Here is a 21,445-nt window from a genome sequence, read left to right as displayed (position 1 = left end):
GAGGTAAGTGATATAAAAATAAAGAAGGTATGGGGGAGGGGAAGGAAAGAAAGGAACAGAATTTTTAAAGATATCAAATAATTATTGGAATTTTGCAAAAAATAAGAGTGAAAATAATTCTAGCACAAATATGCATGTAGATATGGCCATATAATTCTTCTAAGACAGGTGAGCCTATGAAGGTTAAAACAAAACAGGGAGTAAGTCACAGCAAGCAGCACTGGCAATTCCTCAAGGAAGAGCACCATTTTCTCTTTCTTTCTTTCTTTCTTTCTTTCTTTCTTTCTTTCTTTCTTTCTTTCTTTCTTTCTTTCTTTCTTTCTTCCTTCCTTCCTTCCTTCCTTCCTTCCTTCCTTCCTTCCTTCCTTCCTTCCTTCCTTCTTCTTTCTCCTTCCTTCCTTCCTTCCTTCCTTCCTTCCTTCCTTCCTTCCTTCCTTCCTTCCTTCCTTCCTTCCTTCCTTCCTTCCTTCCTTCCTTCCTTCCTTCCTTCCTTCCTTCCTTCCTTCCTTCCTTTCTTTTTGTTGAGGCAATTGGGGTTAAGTGACTTGCCCCAGGTCACACAGCTAGTAAGTGTAAAGTGTCTGAGGTCAGATATGAACTCAGTTCCTCCTGAATCCAGGGCCGGTGCTCTATCCACTGCGCCACCTTGCTGCCCCTGGAAGAGCACCATTTTCAAAGGATAACAGTGAAACTGAGAACTCTTCATCTAGAAGTTAGAATATGTTAACTCAAAACAGTTATGAAAACCCTCTGATCAAATTCAGTCACAAAAATTATTTTGTTTGAAATGGAAGACAGATCCTGTCTAGCAAGGTCTCCTACAAGAAAGAACTAGGAGAGCAACAATGACAATGAGCCTGTCAAAAAATAATTAAGGGAACCAAGTTAAAAATTGTCCTCTCTAACTTGGTTCCATTAGTTATCCCTGTAATTAAAGGATCCCAAATGCTTTTCTTAGCTCACCTCTCTCTTTTCACACCCCTCTCTGTTCAGTCACTTTTCTCTCTCCTACCTCTCTTCAATGAGAGAATATACATAAAAGTCAAAGACAGCTTCTATTCCCTGTGTAGATATTTTCATCTCTATAGAAATAGCATACTGTCCCATTTCTTTAGTGACTCACTGTCAATTTATAATGCACACATACTTTTTCCTTGTGTAAAAGATATTTTATAGAAATAAATGAATACTTCTCTAAGATTAGAATGTAAGCCACTAAATAAGCAAAGGCCCTAGGGTCCTGAATGGTAGATATCTTAAAGGACTGAAGGAAGTAGAGGAGAAATTCCCACCCAAGCTAGTCTAGGAGGAAGAGACAGGGTTATACATGTGATTTTTGACCCTGCCTTTTTCTGGCTGGGATGGCTTGGGGGTAAAGGGAAACAAAGGGATATGTTTTATTTAAATTCTATACCAGCCCTTCCGCCCTTATTCACTGAGTGTTTAATAAATGATTATTATATGGTATTGTATCTAATATAACAAAATTCTATTATAAAGCACTTAATCCACTTGGATTTTATTTAATTTTTATTCCTGCTTTGAAAAATCTGTGAAATTTAGACACTCTAAATTGTCATCAACATCTAACCTACTATTTCTTCCAAATGACAATGCAAACACGAGACTTGTTTGTTTTCTTTCCATTTTGAGAGAAAATTAGAACTCATGAAATAAGCCTAAAAGGAATTTAAGATAATGATTTACTCAAGTAGTTTAGAGACTTTGAGGAAAATTTCCACTTACTCAATTTCAAGCTTCAGAAGCTTGCTTGAGTGTTTTGTTTTGATTAAAGAAAATTTGACGAATGTCTCATTCTTTTGTTGGAAAGGATCTTTTTTTTTTTTTTTTCCTATTTCAGCCATCTATCCTATCAAAACTTATAATGGAGTAGAAGAGTCCCATTTCAGCCACCTAACCCATGAGCAGTTATAATGAGTTGGAAGGGCACTTAGAAGCCATGGTGGTAACCCTTATACAGGAGGAAACTAAAGCTCAGTGAGGTTATTAGCATGCCCAAAGTCATATAGGTATCAAATAGGCAAAGCGAGGGTTCTAACAAAGGTACTCTAACTCCAGATTCACTGTGTCATGATACAAGTACTGAACATCTCATCCATCTTTTGTGATGTATTCCATAATTCTGCTTTTACAAATATCAACCAAGGGGGCAGGTAAGTGGTGCAGTGGATAAAGCACTGGACCTGGATTTAGGAGGATCTGAGTTCAAATCCAGCCTCAGACACTTGACGCTTACTAGCTGTGTGACCCTGGGCAAGTCACTTAACCCTCATTGCCTCATGCAAAAAAAAAAAAACCCACAACCAAATGATTGTAAAACAATAGAATGGGAGCTCATTGAAGGCAGGAAAAGATTCCTTTTTTTGTCACTGAGTACCAATAACTAGACACAGAGCCTGGTATAGAATAAACAATAAACACTTGTTGAATTGAACTGAAGTTATAACTCTAAAGACAGAGTTCTGGCCAGGTCACTCTTCTTTTTTTTTTTTTTTTAGTGAGGCAATTGGGGTTAAGTGACTTGCCCAGGGTCACACAGCTAGTAAGTGTTAAGTGTCTGAGGCCAGATTTGAACTCAGGTCCTCCTGACTCCAGGGCCAGTGCTTTATCCACTCCTCCACCTAGCTGCCCCCAGGTCACTCTTCTTTAAAAAAAATGGCAATGGTTTCATATTGCTTCAAGGATTAAATAGAAATTTTTTAGCCTGGATATTAAAGCACTTCAGGATCTGGCTCACATCTACCTTTTCTCATGTTTCCTACTACATTCTTTCATATCTAACAATATTCTTCTTTGACTGAGTCATCTTTTTTTTTTTTTTAATCCTACCACTACTGTTGCTATTACTTTCCCACCTCTTGTATTGGGGATGTAAATCAAATTAATTGGTTCCTCACCAGGAGATCCCACCAGATCAACATATATATATATATATATATATATATATATATATATATATATATATATATATTATCATCACTTATGGAGCTTTCCAGCCACTTCTACTGTGACTCTATTGGACATCTCTGTGACTGACGCCCTAGACTAAAATGATCTTAGCCACCACTCCCCTATTTTGGTTGTCTTTTCCTAATAAGAATTAAAGCTTTTTGAGGGAAGAAGCTCTAGCCTTGTTACATTTATAGCCCAACCTTAGCATAGAGTAAGCACTTATTAAATGCTCATGAATTAGTTCATTCATTGATTTTTGTTTCCCACATTAGAATGTAAGATCCTTGAGAGTAGGAACTATTTCATTTATGTTTTTTGTTTCCCCAAAGCCTAGTACAATGCATGGCACATAACAGCATATCTGGTTTTTACTTTCAGACCCTAGAATCTATTACTTCCCATGGAAGTCCATTCTACAGGCTCTGATTATTTAGAGATTTTCCCCAAGGTTGAGCCTAAATTCACCTCTTTGTAACTTTTACCCATTACTTCTGGCTAAGTCCATTTCCAAACGCCAAAACCATGGAATCATTAACCTCATGTCCTGATCACCTGAGCTCATTGAACCCTTGGATATGTTTCTGCAGTACATGCACTAGATATTACATTAATCATTGACCTTTCATTTTTAATGAAGACATTTAAAGCACCTTGTGTATTCTAATATTCTAAGTACAACTTTGACATGATCAAAACAATGCTCAATTAGTTTTCTGTAATAAAGGGATTTGATTTGACTTATCTTGCAACTTGCCTACAAATAAATAGCCACAGTAATTGATTCCAGAGCACCCTCAATTTGAAACATACTATATCAAGGCGCTGGCATTTCAGCAGTGTAGGCAACAGCCTTGAAAAATAATTCAAATTCTTTTTGCAGGTAGGATTTATGATACTTGAATAATGTTTCCAGTTAATTAAATGTTTTAGCAGAAATCTTCAAACAATTTGTGTGTTTTAAATGATATCTGAAAGGATAATTTATTGTAGCATGGGTCAAATCCAGAGATAAGCATCTTCATAATTAAGTCTATTTTACAAGGACTCAATTTTTCCCAATCTCCTTCTATTTTTTTCCCTTTAGCATATTCTATTTCTGTATGCATTACAATGACAGATGAACTTTCTAAATGGCAAAAGGCATTTTCTTATGTCTACCTGCCTCCCCTGATCATTGTTTATTGCTATTAATTTACGTTATATGTTATAATCCATCTTTCTCTGCCCCTGAACAATTGTTGAATGGGTGATTTTTCAAACTCACAAGCAACTTGTTTGTTGAATCTACTATTTTCTTATTCCCCCAAAGTCTTAATTGGGGTCTACAATTCCACCTGACCTTCTCCAGACAAATATTCCTGCCTTACCACTTACCTGATGCTTTCCCAAATAACCTATAGGCATAGGATATGTCACAGATGACATTCTGTGGTAAATCACATATTTGCAGTTATAAAATTGACTGAAAAATGCAGAGAACACAAAACCCCATTGTGCTTATTGCTTATTGTCTAAGGACCTGCCAACCAATTGCCCTAAGGTTCCATTCAATAACCCAGTGATGCTCCCCCACTTCCCTATTGTTCCTTGTTGTAATGTAAGTCCTTTGAGGATAGACTGTCTTGCTTTTTTCTATCTGAATTCCCAATTCTTACCACAGTGTCTGACACATAGGAAATACTTAATAATTTTTTTCCAATTTAATCAGCAATCAATCCACCAATGGTTTTAAAGTTTCTATTATATGCCAGGCACCATGCCAGGTACTGAAGATAAAAATATAAAGAATGAAATAATCCCTACTTGCAATAAGCTTACATTCTGACCAGTTTTTTTTAATGGAAAATGAGGCATTTAACTCACTCTTCCTCTTCTTCCTCCTCCTCCTCCTCCTCTTTCTCCTCCCTTCCTCCCTCTCTCCCCCTCTTCTTACAGCATAAATTATTATCCTTTATGTGATTTACCTTGGATATTGAGTATCAGCTACTCTTTACTTTGGGGAGATCCTAGAAATAAGATTTATCTACGATTCGACCCTATTCTTTCCTTGATCTGTGTATCAGGGGAATAAAGAGCCATAGAAGAAAGAGAGGTTGCCTCTCCCACCCCCCATTTAAGGGCCAGATATCCCATGAACTTCACTTGCAATGTGGGTCCAAAGTCAAAGACTTCTTTAGAAGGAAAGGCCAATGGCATACCATTGTGCTATAAGAAATGATGAGCTGGTTGATTTTAGAAAAATCATAGAAAGATTTACATGAAATAATGAAAAATGAAATCCAAACCAAAAGAACACTGTACACAGTAACATCAACATTGTCATAAGAACAATTTTGAATAACTAGTTCATTTTGAGTATCATAAATTCTCAAATTAACTACAAAGGATCTAAGAAGGACCTATTCACCTCCAGAGAAAGAAGTGAGAAATATAAGTATATATAGTATGTTTTTAAATATATATGAATATATGTATATATACACACATATACATACATATTTGTGTTGAATGGTATCCCTCTCAAGGAAGGGGAGGAATAAAAAGTGCACAGCAGGGAACAAAAAATAACTTAGAAGGAAGCATAGAAAAGCAGGGTAGCTTTGAAAAGGACAAGTAGTATTTATTACATAGTTTTCAAAAAAAGTAAACAGTGTGAAACAGAAATTCATGTTTTTATGTCAAATCCTCTTTTTATGTTGTGTTGTATACATGGACATGTTCTTTTGTGCATGTGTGTCTTTTTGTGAATTTAAATTTAAAATGAATGAAAAGGATTTTTTAAAAAGAGGGAAAGGGCTAGTATCCCACCTTCAATGGCTACTGAAGTTGGTTATACAAGTGTTATAACCATTTTATTGACAAGAATCTGAAACATTAAATGAATTTGATTCAATTCATCAATTTCCATTAAGTGCTTATGATGTGTCAGGGAATTTTAGGGGTCAGTAATATAAAGATGAGTAAAAGGAATGATACAAGCTGTTAGAAAATTCACCTTCTCTTAAAGGAAATCACATGGACACAGTTAAATAAAGAGAAACTATTATGGGGAAATGTGTTGGGGCTTTGGATAGGGGTCTTAGGAATTCCTCTTTAAAGAATTACACCCTCTTGCACACAAATCAAACTAGAATAAAATAATAGTTTATTTAAGTGCTAGGGAAAGGAAACCAAGAGAGAAGTCCTTGGACTTTTTCTCATGAGAGAAGGCATGGCACAGAGGTATGGCTCTCTGAGATACCTTTCCCCTCAAACAGGAGACAGGGAAATCCTTTTAACGAGGACTGATGGGGGGTGATCATCTGACTGTGGAAAGTTCCCTTATTGGGGGAGGACCATTCCCCAATGGTGGTGGCTGGGGGAAATTGGGTGAGGGGCAGCTCTGGATCTCTCAAGCCATCTCTTTCCCCCTGCCAGGAGGGGACTTCAGGGACAAAATGAGGGGATAATATTTTAGATTCTTTGAGTTTAGTTTGAGAGTAAGGTATTCAGATGGAGATACTGAAGAAAGAGAAAGAAAAATGAGGCAGAAACTTGGTGGAGAGGTCAGAGTTGCATATGTAGACTTGACAGCCATCCTTCAAGAAGTAGGTGTACAGAGAAAGTCTCTGAGTGTGGTAGGGTAGAGAGATTGAGAAGAGTGTAAGAGGAAGGACTGATGTTCCTAGGACTTTTGGTCCATCCCTACTGCTGTGACTTGAAAACATCACCCTTCACAAATGGATCAATTCTTAGTGCTAGGCAATTCATCTATGTACTTGCCTAAGAAAATAAACAAAAGAAATACTTGAGTACTCTATTGTTTTTAGTTTACCTATCAAATTTACAAAACTAAAGGGAATAAAAAAGGTTGTGAGTGACCAAAAAAGCATCCCTCAATGTTTTAGGTAAGTGGCCAGAGCATTGCAGGACGGACATAGCCATCATTACAGGATGAATTCATGCAATGTTTTCTAGGACTTTGGGTCAGGGCAGACATGATTCTCAGAGCCAGGGAATTGTCAGTGTCTGCCCACTCTGGATATCCATGGTTGCCTCTCCCTTCTGCCTCCCTGGATGACCTAGAAAGTATGGAAAGGCAAGAGCAGCAGTCACAGAGACTGCAGCCTAGGACTTTTACAAGGTCTTCTGCAGCAGCTGAATGAAAATTTCCTTTTTGGTTTATGGGGAGGGTCTGAAGAGGAAGCAAGTTAAAGCTAGTTATCACATTGCAGGGATACCATTAGCTAAATGAGTAGTTGTATAAACTAGAAATGTAACTTGGGGTGGGAAAGGGCAGAAGATGCTAAAGATCATATAATTCTGAGATTCTACAATTAAATTCTGCTATTTTTTAATGTCTTTATATTAAAAATAATTCTATCTTACCACAGGGAACACTGGTTATTTCATTTTAAATGAGTTAGGATGAACATAATCAAGCAACAGTTCACCAGTAAAGATGACTGTAGCATATAAACCATCAGTTATTGATGAACTTGAAGAGGAGAGAATCTAATAAGAGCTTGACAAGATCTTCTAACTAAATCAGTACATATTAGAATGTTTGTGCTGCTAGGTGGCACAGTAGATAGTCAGGAAGATTCATCTTCATTCAAATCTGGCCTCAGACAGCTACATGACCCTAGATGAGTCATTTACTCCCTTTCTGCCTCAATTTTCTCATATGTAAAATGAGCTGGAGAAAGAAATGGCAAACGACTCTAGTATCTTTGCTGACAAAACCCCAGATAGGGTCAGGAAAAGTTGGACATGACTAAACAAAATAATATGATATTTAGTGACTTAAAAATGAAGGCACAGATGGAGACAATGAGGAATTTTTAAAAATGTTAAAAATCAAGAAATGAAAGAGGATAAAGGTTTGCAGACTCCTCAGCAACCACAAACAGGTACACTGGAAGATGCTGGAGAATATAAGCAATGATTACCCTCATAAGCTTTTGTGAACAAGTTTCCACAGTCAACCAAATCTCAGTCACAGAAATGACTAAGAGGTGAAATGAATATTCAATGTAGCTGTGATGCTTTGTAGAATACAAAAAAGATCACTTGATTTAACTAAACAACATGCTGCTTTCAAGACTGTCTTCAAATAATGTATCTTGGATACATTTCTTTAAACGTATGTTTTATTAATGCTTTTATTTTAAATCATAGTCATTTCCAGATTTCGAATAGAAGAATTTCAGATCAGTGATGAGGTACAGTAGGGGCTCCATGCACAGATGATCTGATTGATCTAAGCTAAAAATACTATGGAGTTGGGGCAGTTAGGTGGTGCAGTGGATAAAGCATCAGCCCTGGATTCAGGAGGACCTGAGTTCAAATGTGATCTCAGACACTTGACACTTAATAGTTGTGTAACCTTGGGCAAGTCATTTAACCCTCATTGTCCTGCAAAAAAAATACTATAGGGCTGCAGTGAGATGGAAGATAACTTATTAGAACTTAGGATAGCCATCCACACTGGAAAAACAACATGGAAGAAATGCATACATTGAAATAAGTAATGATAATAATATCTAGCATGTACATGGCACATTAAGGTTTGAAAAGTGTTTTATAAATCTTATTTAATTTTATCTTCACAACCACCTTGGGAGGAAGGTGATATTGTCAGTGAAAGAAGAACATATATTCCCCTGCTAATGACATGTGGTTTTCTGGATAGTACACTGAGCTCAGAGATCTCAGACAGGCACAGCAAGTTAGAGAAGGAGTGTGACCCAGAATAATTATGGGCAGATCTTGGCTGGTTGCATTTGGAAAACTGCAAAGGGCTCTCAAGTTTCCCAAGCTACTAAACGCCATGGAAATCAATCCTTTTTATTCTATTTTCCTAGTGTGGCTAGATGACTATAATTCTCATGACACAGACCAACAAATTGGCATAATCAAAATTACATGAAGAGATTCATGGTAGGCATAAGAAGGCTGTAGCATGTTATCCAGAATGACTCATATGTAAGAAATAGCATAACATGTATCATAAAAAAATGTGTGATGGGTAAAGGAAGTACCAGTCATGTAACTAGACAGAAAAGTTCTGCCTTAGAATATTAAAAAACCAAAGGAAGACGTCCAGAAGACTAGGTATATCCTCTTTGGAAGTTTTACATAAATATGTCAATAAGAATTGCATGGAGTGAGAAGGCATTGAGGGGTTGTGAGATGCTAGAAGGCAGTGACATTGAAGACATCAGGGAACATTGAAACAGGGAAGTTTGTATGTGTGTAAGAATATGTACACACACATATATACATTTATGTATGTATATTTATTGTTTGTTGTTCAGTCAGTTGTTTGTTGTGTTGCTCAGTTCAGTTGTTGTTTCAGTTGTGTCTGATTCTTTGTGACCCCGTTTGGGGTTTTCTTGGCATGGGTACTGGAGTGGTTTGCTATTTCATTCTCCAGATCACTTTATAGATAAGGAAACTGAGCCAAACAGTGTAAAGTGATTTGCCCAGGGTCACATAGCTTATAAATATTTGGGACTGAATTTGAACTCGAATTTCTCTGACTGTATCCACTGTGACAGCTAGCTGTGTGTGTATGTTAGTTATAATGAAATATTTTTCTTTTAAAGTATTTATTGAAATGGCTCAGGAAACACTGTGGCCTTGGAGAAAAAAGTTATGGTTGAGCAGCCGAGAGTTTTAGACTCTCCTGGTTCGTCATTAAGTAACTAGGCAAGTCATTTAACATTTCTGAGTCTCAGTCCTCATAGCTATAAAATGGGAAGTAGTTTGGAGTACATGATCTCTAAAGTTTCTCCTCAGTTCTAAGATTCTATGACTCAAACTCTTTAATTAAAACTCATTTAATTAGATTTAATTAGAACCCATTTAATTAATTAGAACCCCTTAAAATTTCAGAATGTATCAATTAGCCACTTTAAAAGTATCATCTGCCATTTTGTTTCAAGAAAGTAGACTTAATCGCATCTACCACTAAATGTTTGTCTTGATACCTTTCAGTAGATTACCTATTTTTTTCCTTTAAAATAGATGAATGGAGATTTATTTCCTAATAAATAAATGGTCCTTATAGATGGATCTCCTTAAATGTGGACACATAAATTCACACCCCCCATTTCTTTCACCCCGACTTCTCAAAGTCCAAAGTAAAGGGGTGGGTGGGGTATGGCAAAGTATCATGTTTACAAATGGGAGTGGGGGAGATGTGGTCTTGGTCAGCATTAGAAATACAAAAATCTTTCTGGTTTGTTTTTGTTCTTCCCTTGAGTACTACTTTTCCATTTCTATGTCAACCCAAGGTCATCTTTTTTTTTTAATTAAAAATGTGGAACGCTTCACAAATTTGAGTGTCATCCTTGCACAGGGACCATGCTAATCTTCTCTGTATCATTCCAATTTGAGTATATGTGCTGCCGAAGCAAGCAACACCAAGGCCATCTTAAACTGAATAGGTCAATACTGAAGCCACCAAGGCCACAGAAGAGGAAAGATTTCCAACTGCTGCCCATTGATGTGCTACCATGCTAAAGTTACGTGCTAAAAGTTAGATACTTCCAGTGAACAGCTGTGCAGCCAGAATAATCAAAGCCACTATAATGGCTCCACAGAGTAGGAGTGGTAATAAGATGTCAGTACTACCAGGGTTATAAACTTACACTTAGAATTAGGGAGTGAGGATATAATCTGCTTAAGTAAACAATAATCATCAAAGTTAACAGTTAAGAAAGAATTCAGGAACATTTTCTCAGGTTCATTTAGATCAATTAGGATCACAAATTTTCATTTAGGATTTTGAAGGCAAAAGCATAATATCTATACTTATGAAATCAATGAGCTTCTCCCTCCTTAAATGTTTGTAGATTCTTTTGGCATTTTCTTTACTCTCTGGCTTTCGCCTTCTGTCAAACTCGTTCAGGTATACAGGATAACTCTCCTATCAGAGAATAAGTTATGAGTATAGGGCTTCTGATATTTTTCATTGCTACCTAATACATGTAGAGTCTGGGATGACTTTTATAACTTTATTTGGCAATGCTAGATTGGATTGCTACAGGGCAGAGGGCAGTTCCTAGTTTCCATCAGGGGCTCTTGGGTTAAACACAAAGAACTGGGATTTGTCTTTGTAATGTTATAGCCCCTAACTCTGTGCTCCTTTCCTCCTATGGTTATTGGCTTATATCAATTAGTGAGGTAGACACCTTTCAGTTAAGGGTATTTAATAACATGATATAGGAAAAAGAGTTGGTACAAGTCATTGCTCTACCCAATCCCACCCCACAAAGTCTGTGGCACACTCTCCCACAAGTGCATACAGAGACCAGGGGAAAGGGTTCACAAGCTTAGAGAATACAGGTGGAAAAAAGGTAATTCTCAGGTCCTGAAAGTTCTGGAGCCTCTAAGGCGTTTCTCTTAAGTAAATATGATGTTTTTCTACTGGGCTCTTTGCATAGCCTTAAATGCGTTTTCCTCATTGCATTCAGTTTGTAATTGGCTTTTTTTTTTTTTTTTTAGTGAGGCAATTGGGGTTAAGTGACTTGTCCAGGGGCACACAGCTAGTAAGTGTTAAGTATCTGAGGCTGGATTTGAACTCAGGTACTCCTGACTCCAGGGCTGGTGCTCTATCCACTGCGCCATCTAGCTGCCCCTAGAATTGGCTTTTAAGGAAGACACTGAGTCAGGCATAGAAAGGATACTACTAGGACTCTAAGGAAGAAGTCCAAAAACTATGGACCCAAATTTCATGAGGCTTATCTGTTCGAGGGAGTGGATGAAGGAAGACGATGCTGAGGTCCAAGACTTTGCCCCTCCTTCCCTTTTCCCCTTTCCCTCCATATATGCCTTTTCAGGGGTCTAGCTGGAATGCTCTCTTGCCTATATCTCCAGGCTCTCCACTCTAAAATTCCAATTGCCTTGATGATTTTATAAGAATCAGAGGGAATGAGCAATTTACTCATAAAGAGAATTCCTATCCCACATAGAGAAGTATGCAGGCCATGCTGAAACCTTGTGACTGTATTCTAACCTGATAAATGTAACAGTGCATGGTGTAATTATCTAAGCTGACCTCCCACCCTTATGACTATATGCCCAATGCCCAGCATAGTATTTGCTAGGATAAATTACTTGGACAGACGGCCCATTGAGCTGGACTCTCAGTGCATATATAATGGAAAGACATAGCAGATGGACGGCAAACTGGGCCAAAAATGAAGCAGGAGGAGAAGAGCTGGGTAGATTGCCTTTGGGAAAGAGGGTGGGACTTTTCATGACCCTAGTTTCTCCTTGAAACAAGGGCTCATTTTTCTTCAACCCCAATATTCTTTGAGTATGTCTGTGAGGCACGATAGACTAAGTCACGAGTGATCCAAGGGGTGATAGAGAGACTGACAGTGGGCAGGGCAGGCTGTAACAGGTTTCCAATGAAGAACTGCACATGAGAAGCAATGTAAAGGATATAATCAGAGAGTTATAAGGACCAGAAAAAGAAAGCAGACAGTCATGTGGGAGAGACCAACTGAATGGGACCATACTAGTCACAAGAGTAAGTGCTAAACACTCATTTGTTGAGTTGAATTGAAAATAAAGGTAATAGCTATCAAGATTACTGTTTAGGAACCACTAGCATTAAGGCCAATGAGAGACTTAAGGACCATTTCTTCAAGATTTGTGACCAGAAATGTAATGTTTAAAAATCCCAGCATTATCATAAAAAGTGTTTTTTTGAAATATTAACACCCTTTTTAAAAAGGAAAAGGTCTTTTGTTCTACTCTGTTACAAGTTGTTCTTACCATTTTAATTTACATTTTATGAGTGAAATATAAAAATAAGTTATACAACTCTCTTTTTGGAGCACAAGATAGAATTGTCAGCTATAAAAGAAAAATTGAATTTAGAAAAATAAAGATAGAAAAAATACAAAAATAATCATGTAAATTAAATGGAGTAGGAACAAATATAAAATCAGACAAAAGAAAGTTAAGAATAGCTCGAATAATTTTGAAATGAAATAAAAATAGATTTACCTTTTAACTATAATGCCATGACAGCTTATTTTTGAGAGCAGGGCAGACAGATGGGAAGAAAATATAGTAGATCTGAGGCTATTTCAGACTTCACAGAAACTGAGGAGACCAGAAAGGTCATGGCCAGCAAGGACAATGACTTCTTTTTCCTTCCTTCCTTCTTTCTTTCTCTCTTTCTTTCTCTCTTTCTTTCTTTCTTTCTTTCTTTCTTTCTTTCTTTCTTTCTTTCTTTCTTTCTTTCTTTCTCTCTCTCTCTCTCTCTCTCTCTCTCTCTCTCTCTCTCTCTCTCTCTCTCTCTCTCTCTCTCTCTCTCTCCCTTCCTTCCTTCCTTCCTTCCTTCCTTCCTTCCTTCCTTCCTTCCTTCCTTCCTTCCTTCCTTCCTTCCTTCCTTCCTTCCTTCCTTCCTTCCTTCCTTCCTTCCTTTCTTTTTTTTTGCTGAGGCAATTGGGGTTAAGTGACTTGCCCAGGGTCACACAGCTAGTAAGTGTTAAGTGTCTGAGGCCAGATTTGAACTCAGGTCCTCCTGACTCCAGGGCTGGTGCTCTATCCAATGTGCCACCTAGCTGCCCCAAGGACAATGACTTCTTGGTGCTAATGTTTTTGGCAATTGCTTAGGACTTAGAAGCTGTGGAGCAAGGAGGAAGGATAGCAAATAGAGAAAGTAGAAATATGGTTAACATAGAAACAGTATTGGAAAGGTGTACTATTGATGAAGGTTAGAAAGAGCGGAGCCCGGGGGCAGCTAGGTGGCGCAGTGGATAGAGCACAGGCCTTGGAGTCAGGAGTACCTGAGTTCAAATCCGGCCTCAGACACTTAACACTTACTAGCTGTGTGACCCTGGGCAAGTCACTTAACCCCAATTGACTCACTAAAAAAAAAAAAAAATAGTGGAGCCCTAACTGGCTTCTGCTTGCTTATCATTTCTTTTTAGATAACCGCAGAGGTGCAAGAGGTACCTGTTTATTGTTGTGGGGCAGCACTTAGACATAATTTTGCCTGAGGTCCCACTGAGTAATACAATAACAGGCAAAAATTAGAACCAAGCAGTTGCTAGTAAGAAACTTTACAGACTGTTGATTTGCAAGTGGAATTTAGTGGGTCATGGGGATGGGGGAAATGAAAGCTATTTCCTACAAAATACAAGTACTATCTGAACTGTATCTAGAATGCCAACTACCTAAAGAAATCTACTTATGAGTCTTGAAAATAAGGCAAGTGTTTGGAAAGCTAGCTCATTAATTTATTTTTTTCTAAATAAATCAAAATTTATGGATCTATATTGCGATTTCCCAAAGTCAGGTTAATTTGTACTTATGTTCATTTCATTCTTTAACTACATTGACTAAAACTTCCCAAGATGGTTTCAAAAAAGCCCTAGCATTTAGCATTTTTTCACCTTAAAAATTTGAGTCTTTTTAAGCATAAAAATGTTCTGCTTAAATTCATATACTCTGAAGCAACACACAATATGTCCCAATGGAAATGAAGTGTTATTGTACTGATCATGTAAATAATCAAATAACTGACATTAGATGGAGATTGTAACCAAACTATCAGCTATCATTTACATTAAAGAAAACAACAACAAACAAATAGCAAATGATTGATTATAATGTTTTGCTTTTCTATAATGGGTAAAATGAAGCTAACTGTAATTATGAGATCATGTGTAAACGGGCAACCTGTTGGCCAATGACAATTTACTCGCACCACCACAGCTGGGTAAACCATCATTTCCTCCTGAGGCCCATGGAGGTTTGCTGTCCGACATACCAATCAAAACACTGTAAATACAACGCAACTCAAGCCACATGCTTCTTTAATGAATGCGTACAGTAATTATGGTGGCTGGATAAATGAGTTCAAACTAAATTTGTTAAGGTCTCAGAATGTTTGCCTTGCTCTTTGGCGGCATAATCCAAATATTTAAATCAGCTGCCTTCTATAAATTCTGTGTTTTATCCAGCATTGGGCTGCCTTCCCCTGATAACAAGATTCAAAACAAATAGTATTTGCAAATTGTTAATGTATGCTGAAACAAAAACCCTCCTGAAAGAGTAATGAACTAGGGAGATCAGTTCAGCGCTTTAGGAGCAAATTAGCTTCAAAAGAAACAACAGGAAAAAAAAAATAAACAAAGACAATCATGTAAACATAAGGGATGGATAAATCTGCCCAGTAGTAGCATAACTTCAAACATGAGGCTTTCAGTAAGGTAGTGTATTAGTCTGAAGGAACATTTTAAATCAGGTTATTGGAGTCTTAATGGCCACTTCAATTGACTAATAGTGGAAGGGGCGAAAAGGAGGCCAAATCGAATAGGAAAACTGTGAGCAGAGTTGGAAATAGTGGAGAGCAGAGGGGAGAAGGGCAATGAACAAACCATTCACCTAGAAAACATCCTGGGTCCTATGTGACAAAAGTATATCGTTTCTTAGAAAGATAATGTAAATTGTATATGGTAGAGAAAGGACAAAAAGGCAGCTTCCAAACTATTCAGTCATAATAATAATAATAATAGTTAATATTTATACAGCACTTTATATACATTACCTTATTTCATACTCATAGCAACCCTGTGAGGTAGATGCTATCATTATCCCTTTTTTGCAGATGGAGAAATTGAGATTCAGTGAGGTGACATAATTTGCCACACAACCTGAAGATTTTGGAAGCAAAATTTGAATCCATATCCTCCTGTCTCCAAGGCCAGTGCTCTTACAATGAAAACATCTTCAATCTCAAATACTGCAAAGAAAACTAACCAAAAGGAAAGAGTTATTGGTTAACTCTTCTATTAAAAATAATAGCATGAGGGGCAGCTAGATGGAGCAGTGGATAGAGCACCGGCCCTGGAGTCAGGAGTACCTGAGTTCAAATCCAGCCTCAGACACTTAACACACACTTACTAGCTGTGTGACCCTGGGCAAGTCACTTAACCCCAATTGCCTCACTAAAAACAAAACAAAACAAAACAAAACAAAAAAAATAATAGCATGGTATAGGGACAGCTAGGTGGCGCAGTGGATAGAGCAGTGGCCCTGGATTCAGAAGGACCTGAGTTCAAATCCAGCCTCAGACACTTGATACTAGCTGTGTGACCCTGGGCAAGTCACTTAGCAATACACTTCTGTGTATCGCCCCCCCCCCCCAAATAGCATGGTATAGTGGATAAAACTCTGAACTTTGAATCAGGAAGACCTGGGTTCACATCCTGCTTCAGAAACCAGCTGTGTGATCATTGGCAAGTCATTTCCCCTCTATGTACCTCAGTTTCCTCATCTGTAAAATGAGAAGGTTGGAGTCAGAGGACACTAAGGTTACTTTTAGCTGGAAATCTATAATCCTATGAATAAAGATGATCACTTTTTAAAAATGGAGACTACCAAAAGTAGTAGAAGACTAAATGTGATAATGTGTAAATCAACCTACAGGATCATGTCCAGAATTAAGAAAACACCTCACATGGATCACGAACATAATGCTAGTAGCCTACAAAGTCACGTGCAGAGGACAGCTCATGTAGCCCAATGAAAGGACAACAGATGAGCAATTCATATCACAGGTTGGTTTTCTTTTTTTTTTTTTTTTTTTTGCTGGGCAATGAGGGTTGAGTGACTTGCCCAGGGTCACACAGCCAGTAAGTGTCAAGTGTCTGAGGCCGGATTTGAACCCAGGGCCGGCGCTCTATCCACTGCGCCACCTAGCTGCCCCCACAGGTTGGTTTTCTATAGACCACATGGGCCTTCTTGTAAGATGAACATGCGGGGTTGATCCAGTGGCTAAAACCTTTATTCAAATTTGGAAGCAACACATGCATATACTTAAAAGGGATAACACTGCTTGAAATCTAAAAGACAACTGTGGACCAAGGGATGATAGAACATGTACCTCCATGCATAAATGTACATATATAATCTAGCAATAGAAAGGCTATTTCTGATTCATCTGATTCACTTCAACAAGCGCTTAAGCAACAACTATGTCCATTATGGTAGATGTTGTAAAAGACTAAGACATGCACAGAGAACTTTTTTTTTTTTTTAGTGAGGCAATGGGGGTTAAGTGACTTGCCCAGGGTCACACAGCTAGTAAGTGTTAAGTGTCTGAGGTCAGATTTGAACTCAGGTACTCCTGAATCCAGGGCCAGTGCTTTATCCACTATGCCACCTAGCCACCCTCACATAGAACTTTTAATAATACTATTTAGACAGTGTGATAGGTATATAAATCATATTCAAGAGAGATGAATGATTTTTGAAAGAAGGGAGCATTTCTAGCCAGAGAAATTGGTGGGGGTGTGGAGGAGGCTTCATTAGGAAGAAGCTGGCTCCTAAGCTGGATTTTGAAGGAAGAGGATGTCAGAATGGATGGAATCTGTTGAAAGATGGTGGAACAGAGTTGGAAATGGACACCCAAAGCCTGCCAATTGAACTTGTACTCAAACAAGAATGTATTTTATAACAGTTATTCAGACCCCATTCAATACAGCTAGAGCAGGAACCCCCTACTTTTAGAGGTGGCACGATCACTTTGGTATAGTATCCATTGTTAGGAAGTTTTTCCATATACAGAGGCCACAATAAATCTTTTCTGATAAATGAATCACCCCACCCCACCCCCAACCACTGCTCCTTAAGCTGCTCTCTGGGATCAAGCAGAACAAGTCAAATCCCTTTTCCATGTGGCAAGCTTTCAAATACTTGAAGACAGTGATAGTGTCCCCTTGTGTACTAGACCACCCACTCAACGCATCTGGTTTTAACTGAGGGGAGCCTGACATACCTATCTCAGAGCTGACAGTGTGCCCTGTATGTATGTCTGTGCATGTGTTTCTGTAGCATTTTCAGGTTATTATTCTGTATGTCATAAAAGTTTTACATTTCTGTCATACACATGGCTTGGATCCCTATAGCCTCTAGGAGAAAAAAAAATGCCATTTGGCATTTTAATTCCTTTATAGCCTAGCCTTAGACTAACCTTTTCAGTCTGATTATACAATACTTATATACTATAGAACACTTCCTTCCCACATATGCATTCTTTACTACCTATAAACTGGCCTCATTGATGATGTCGTTCAGACATAACAGTGAATTTCCCATCTCTATACAGTTTCACTGGCCATTCTCCATGTTAGGACTATCCTCCCTCTTCACTTCACCTTATAAATCTGTCTGTCCTTTAAGACAGCTCAAACACCACCTTCTACATGAATTCTGTTCTGATCCCTTTAACTACTAGTTCTCTTCCTTCCAAAACTACTTAAAAATGTGTATTTATTTATTCTCTCTCTCTCTCTCTCTCTCTCTCTCTCTCTCTCTCTCTCTCTCTCTCTCCTCCCTCCCCCTCTACACACACACACACACACACACACACACACACACACACACACACTTTTGATTAGAGAAATGAACTAAAAGTACTCTGAGTTACCACCTCATACATATCAGATTGGCTAATATGACAAAAATGGGAAATGATAAATGTTGGAGAAGATGTGGGAAAATTGGGACACCAATGCACTGTTGGTGGAGTTGTGAACTGATGCAATCATTCTGAAGAGCAATTTGAAACTATGCCTAAAGGGCAACCAAACTGCACATACCCTTCAGTATGAGAATATTACTAGTAGGCTGTATCCCAAAGAGATCATAAAAAAGGGAAAAGGATCTACACATGCAAAAATGTTTATAGCAGCCCTTTTTGGGGTGGGAAAATATTGGAAAGTGAGCAGATGCCCTACAGCTGGGGAATGACTGAACAAACTGTAGTATATGAATGTGATGGGATCTAATTATGCAATAAGAAATGATAAACATGTAAATTTTAGAGGGGAAAAATTTGGAACTCAAAATCTTGTAAAAATGAATGCTAAAAATTTTCTTGACATATAATTGGGAAAAAATAAAATACTATTAAAAAGACCCATTTTATTGTTTTTGGATCATTTCAATAAATAAAAATGGCTAATATGAAAATATGTTTTGCATGATTTCACATGTATAATTAATATCATATTTCTTGGCTTCTCAGTACATTTGTGGGGATATAGGAGGGAGAAAGAATTTCAAACTCAAAATTTATAAAGAAAAGAATATTTAAAATAAATAAACAATTGTTTTAAAAAAGAAAACAAAACCATCAGATTGGGATAGTCAAAAAAGGGAACTGGCAAATATTGGAGAGACTCAAGGAAAACTGGTACACTAATGTATTGTTGGTGAACCTATGAATTAATCTAGTCATTTTGGAAAGCCATTTAGAACTATGCCCCCAAAGTCACCATTTTTTGTATATTCTTTGACAAAGCTATAGCAATAGTCTCATACTCTAAAGAAATCAAAAGTGAAAAAGGACATAATTGTACCCCCAAAAATTATAGCATCTCTTTTTGTAATGACAAAGAACTAGAAACCAAAAGGAAACCCATCGATTGGAAATTGTCAAACAAATTATGGTATATGAGTATAATGGAATACTACTGCACTATAGAAATGACTAAACACAGTTCCTGAGAAACCTGGAAAGAAGAACTGTTGAAGAATGAAATGGATAGACCCACGAGAACAATTCATACAATAACAATATCATTGTAAAGACAAATAACCTTGTAATGCAATAACAACTCTGCTCAAGGTAATGATCAACCAAGCTTCCAGAAGAGTATTGATAAAGTATGCTAACCACTTCCTGACTCAGGATGCAGAATAAGACACACATTTTCCAACAAGATCACCACCAGAATTCATTTTGTTAGCTACAAATGTTTGTCATAAAGGTTCATGTGTTGTTGGTAGGACTTAGGGTATAAGGCAGATAATCAGAAAAAGGGTAAAAAAAGGAAAAGAAAATCACTGAAACATTTTTAAATGCATGGAAGATAACAGAAGGAACATCAGAAACAAGCACAGGCAAGTAGGACAGTTTTAAAACTTATTGTTGAAATATTTTTGAAAATCACATTGAATAAAACAGAAATTTGCAGCTTCATGTTCTTTCTCTCTTTCACAGTGTATATGGAATTGTTCATTTTATGTAGTATTTAAGTTCAGAAAAAAAAACAAATAGGAAGGAAGGGAGGGAGGGAGGGAGAGAAGAAGGAAGGACAGGAGGAAGGAAAGGAGGGACAAAGGAAGGAAGGCGGAAGGAAGGAAAGAACATAGGAAAATAAGGAAGGAAGGAAGGGATGCAAGGAGGGAGGAGGGAGGGACAGGAGAAGAAAGAAAGCCAGTCTCTGCCTTCCACTACCACCCCACCCCAGTAATTCTAAGTGACTGGCATCAGGGGCCATGAGTTACACTTTGTCTTAGGCTTATCTTCACCAGAGCACTACAGACACACCATAAATGTATGCTGACTGACCACATAGCCTCCATTGTTTGACATACTTCTCAGTGAAATGATTCGCAAGTGCCCCTACCTGACCCAATGCTAAGTGGAAAGGTAATAGATTTCTATGTGTTGATGTAGTTATCTGATTGAGCCTCATGTACTTTCTGATATGTAGCTTTGGTTTTTCAAAGTGAGGCAGGGCACTCGAAGGCAACATCCATTGGCTGAAACATGATCAGTCAACCATGAAAATGCAGAATAACTGAGTAGCTTTCACAGATAATTCATTACTGAACAGTTTCTTCCCCTGCACTACTGATGAAAACTGGTGGACTTTGAAGGTAGAATCTCACTGTCTTTGTGTTCTTAAAAGTGTCATGCATGTGCTTGTGAATCAATCAGAAGGATAGACAACACGGGGTGAGTTTGGGGTTCAAGCAGAGGCTGAATGACCTCTTGTTGGTCATGGTATTGTGGGGATACCTTTTGTTCAGAAGTATGGACTACATGGCCACTGAGGTCCATTTCAACTCTGTCTCTCCACAGAACATTCCAAATGATTCTATTTTTATCATCACCATCAGTGGCATTTATATTTTTAAAGTTTATAAAACCTTAAGCATGCATTATCTCATTGGAACATCAGAGTAACCCTGTGAAGTAAGTATTTCCTCATTTTATGCACATGGAAACCAACACTCAGAGAGGGTAGGTGAATTTTTCGCATGGTCACCCAGGCAATAAGTGTTAGGATAGGATTTGAAACAAGCTCTCCCTCTGAGTTGAGGCCAAGTATCATATTTTTGTATTTTCTATGAATGATCATTTCTGAACTTCACATTTAGGGGAGGGTGATCCAGCCTATTTTCCCCCTTCTCTTGTAGCTCAGGTACCATTTTATACATAAAGCCTTTCTTGACCACCCCAACTGCCAGTGCTCTCCCTCCCAAACTACCCCATCACTCACAAGCACGGGGCTCTATTTTATATCTCTTTATGTTCTTTCCTACTTTAGGTGAAAGAATTGGAGGCAGCCATGACTTCGCAAGCTTCAAAAGTGTGGAGAGTGACTCACAGAGTGTAAGAGCTGGAGTTCATGCCAGTATTTGGCAAAAGCCAGTTGGTGAGAAG

At 37.9% G+C, this 21,445-nt stretch overlaps 1 protein-coding gene and 1 non-coding gene across 2 annotated transcripts in view; both read right to left on the bottom strand.

The window, feature by feature from the left end:
- The window catches only part of NAALADL2 (N-acetylated alpha-linked acidic dipeptidase like 2), a 1,062,489-nt gene that overhangs the window by 335,437 nt on the left and 705,607 nt on the right, over nucleotides 1-21,445 (bottom strand). The gene's annotated exons all lie outside the window — the stretch shown is intronic.
- On the bottom strand, nucleotides 10,274-10,383 carry LOC122752105. Its single transcript, XR_006355905.1, has one exon. It is a non-coding gene; the product is annotated as a U6 spliceosomal RNA (small nuclear RNA).

The sequence above is a fragment of the Dromiciops gliroides genome, chromosome 3 (assembly GCF_019393635.1).
Source record: "Dromiciops gliroides isolate mDroGli1 chromosome 3, mDroGli1.pri, whole genome shotgun sequence".
In the NCBI taxonomy this organism is placed as follows: domain Eukaryota; kingdom Metazoa; phylum Chordata; class Mammalia; order Microbiotheria; family Microbiotheriidae; genus Dromiciops; species Dromiciops gliroides.
This window is presented reverse-complemented; position numbering and strand designations above follow the sequence as displayed.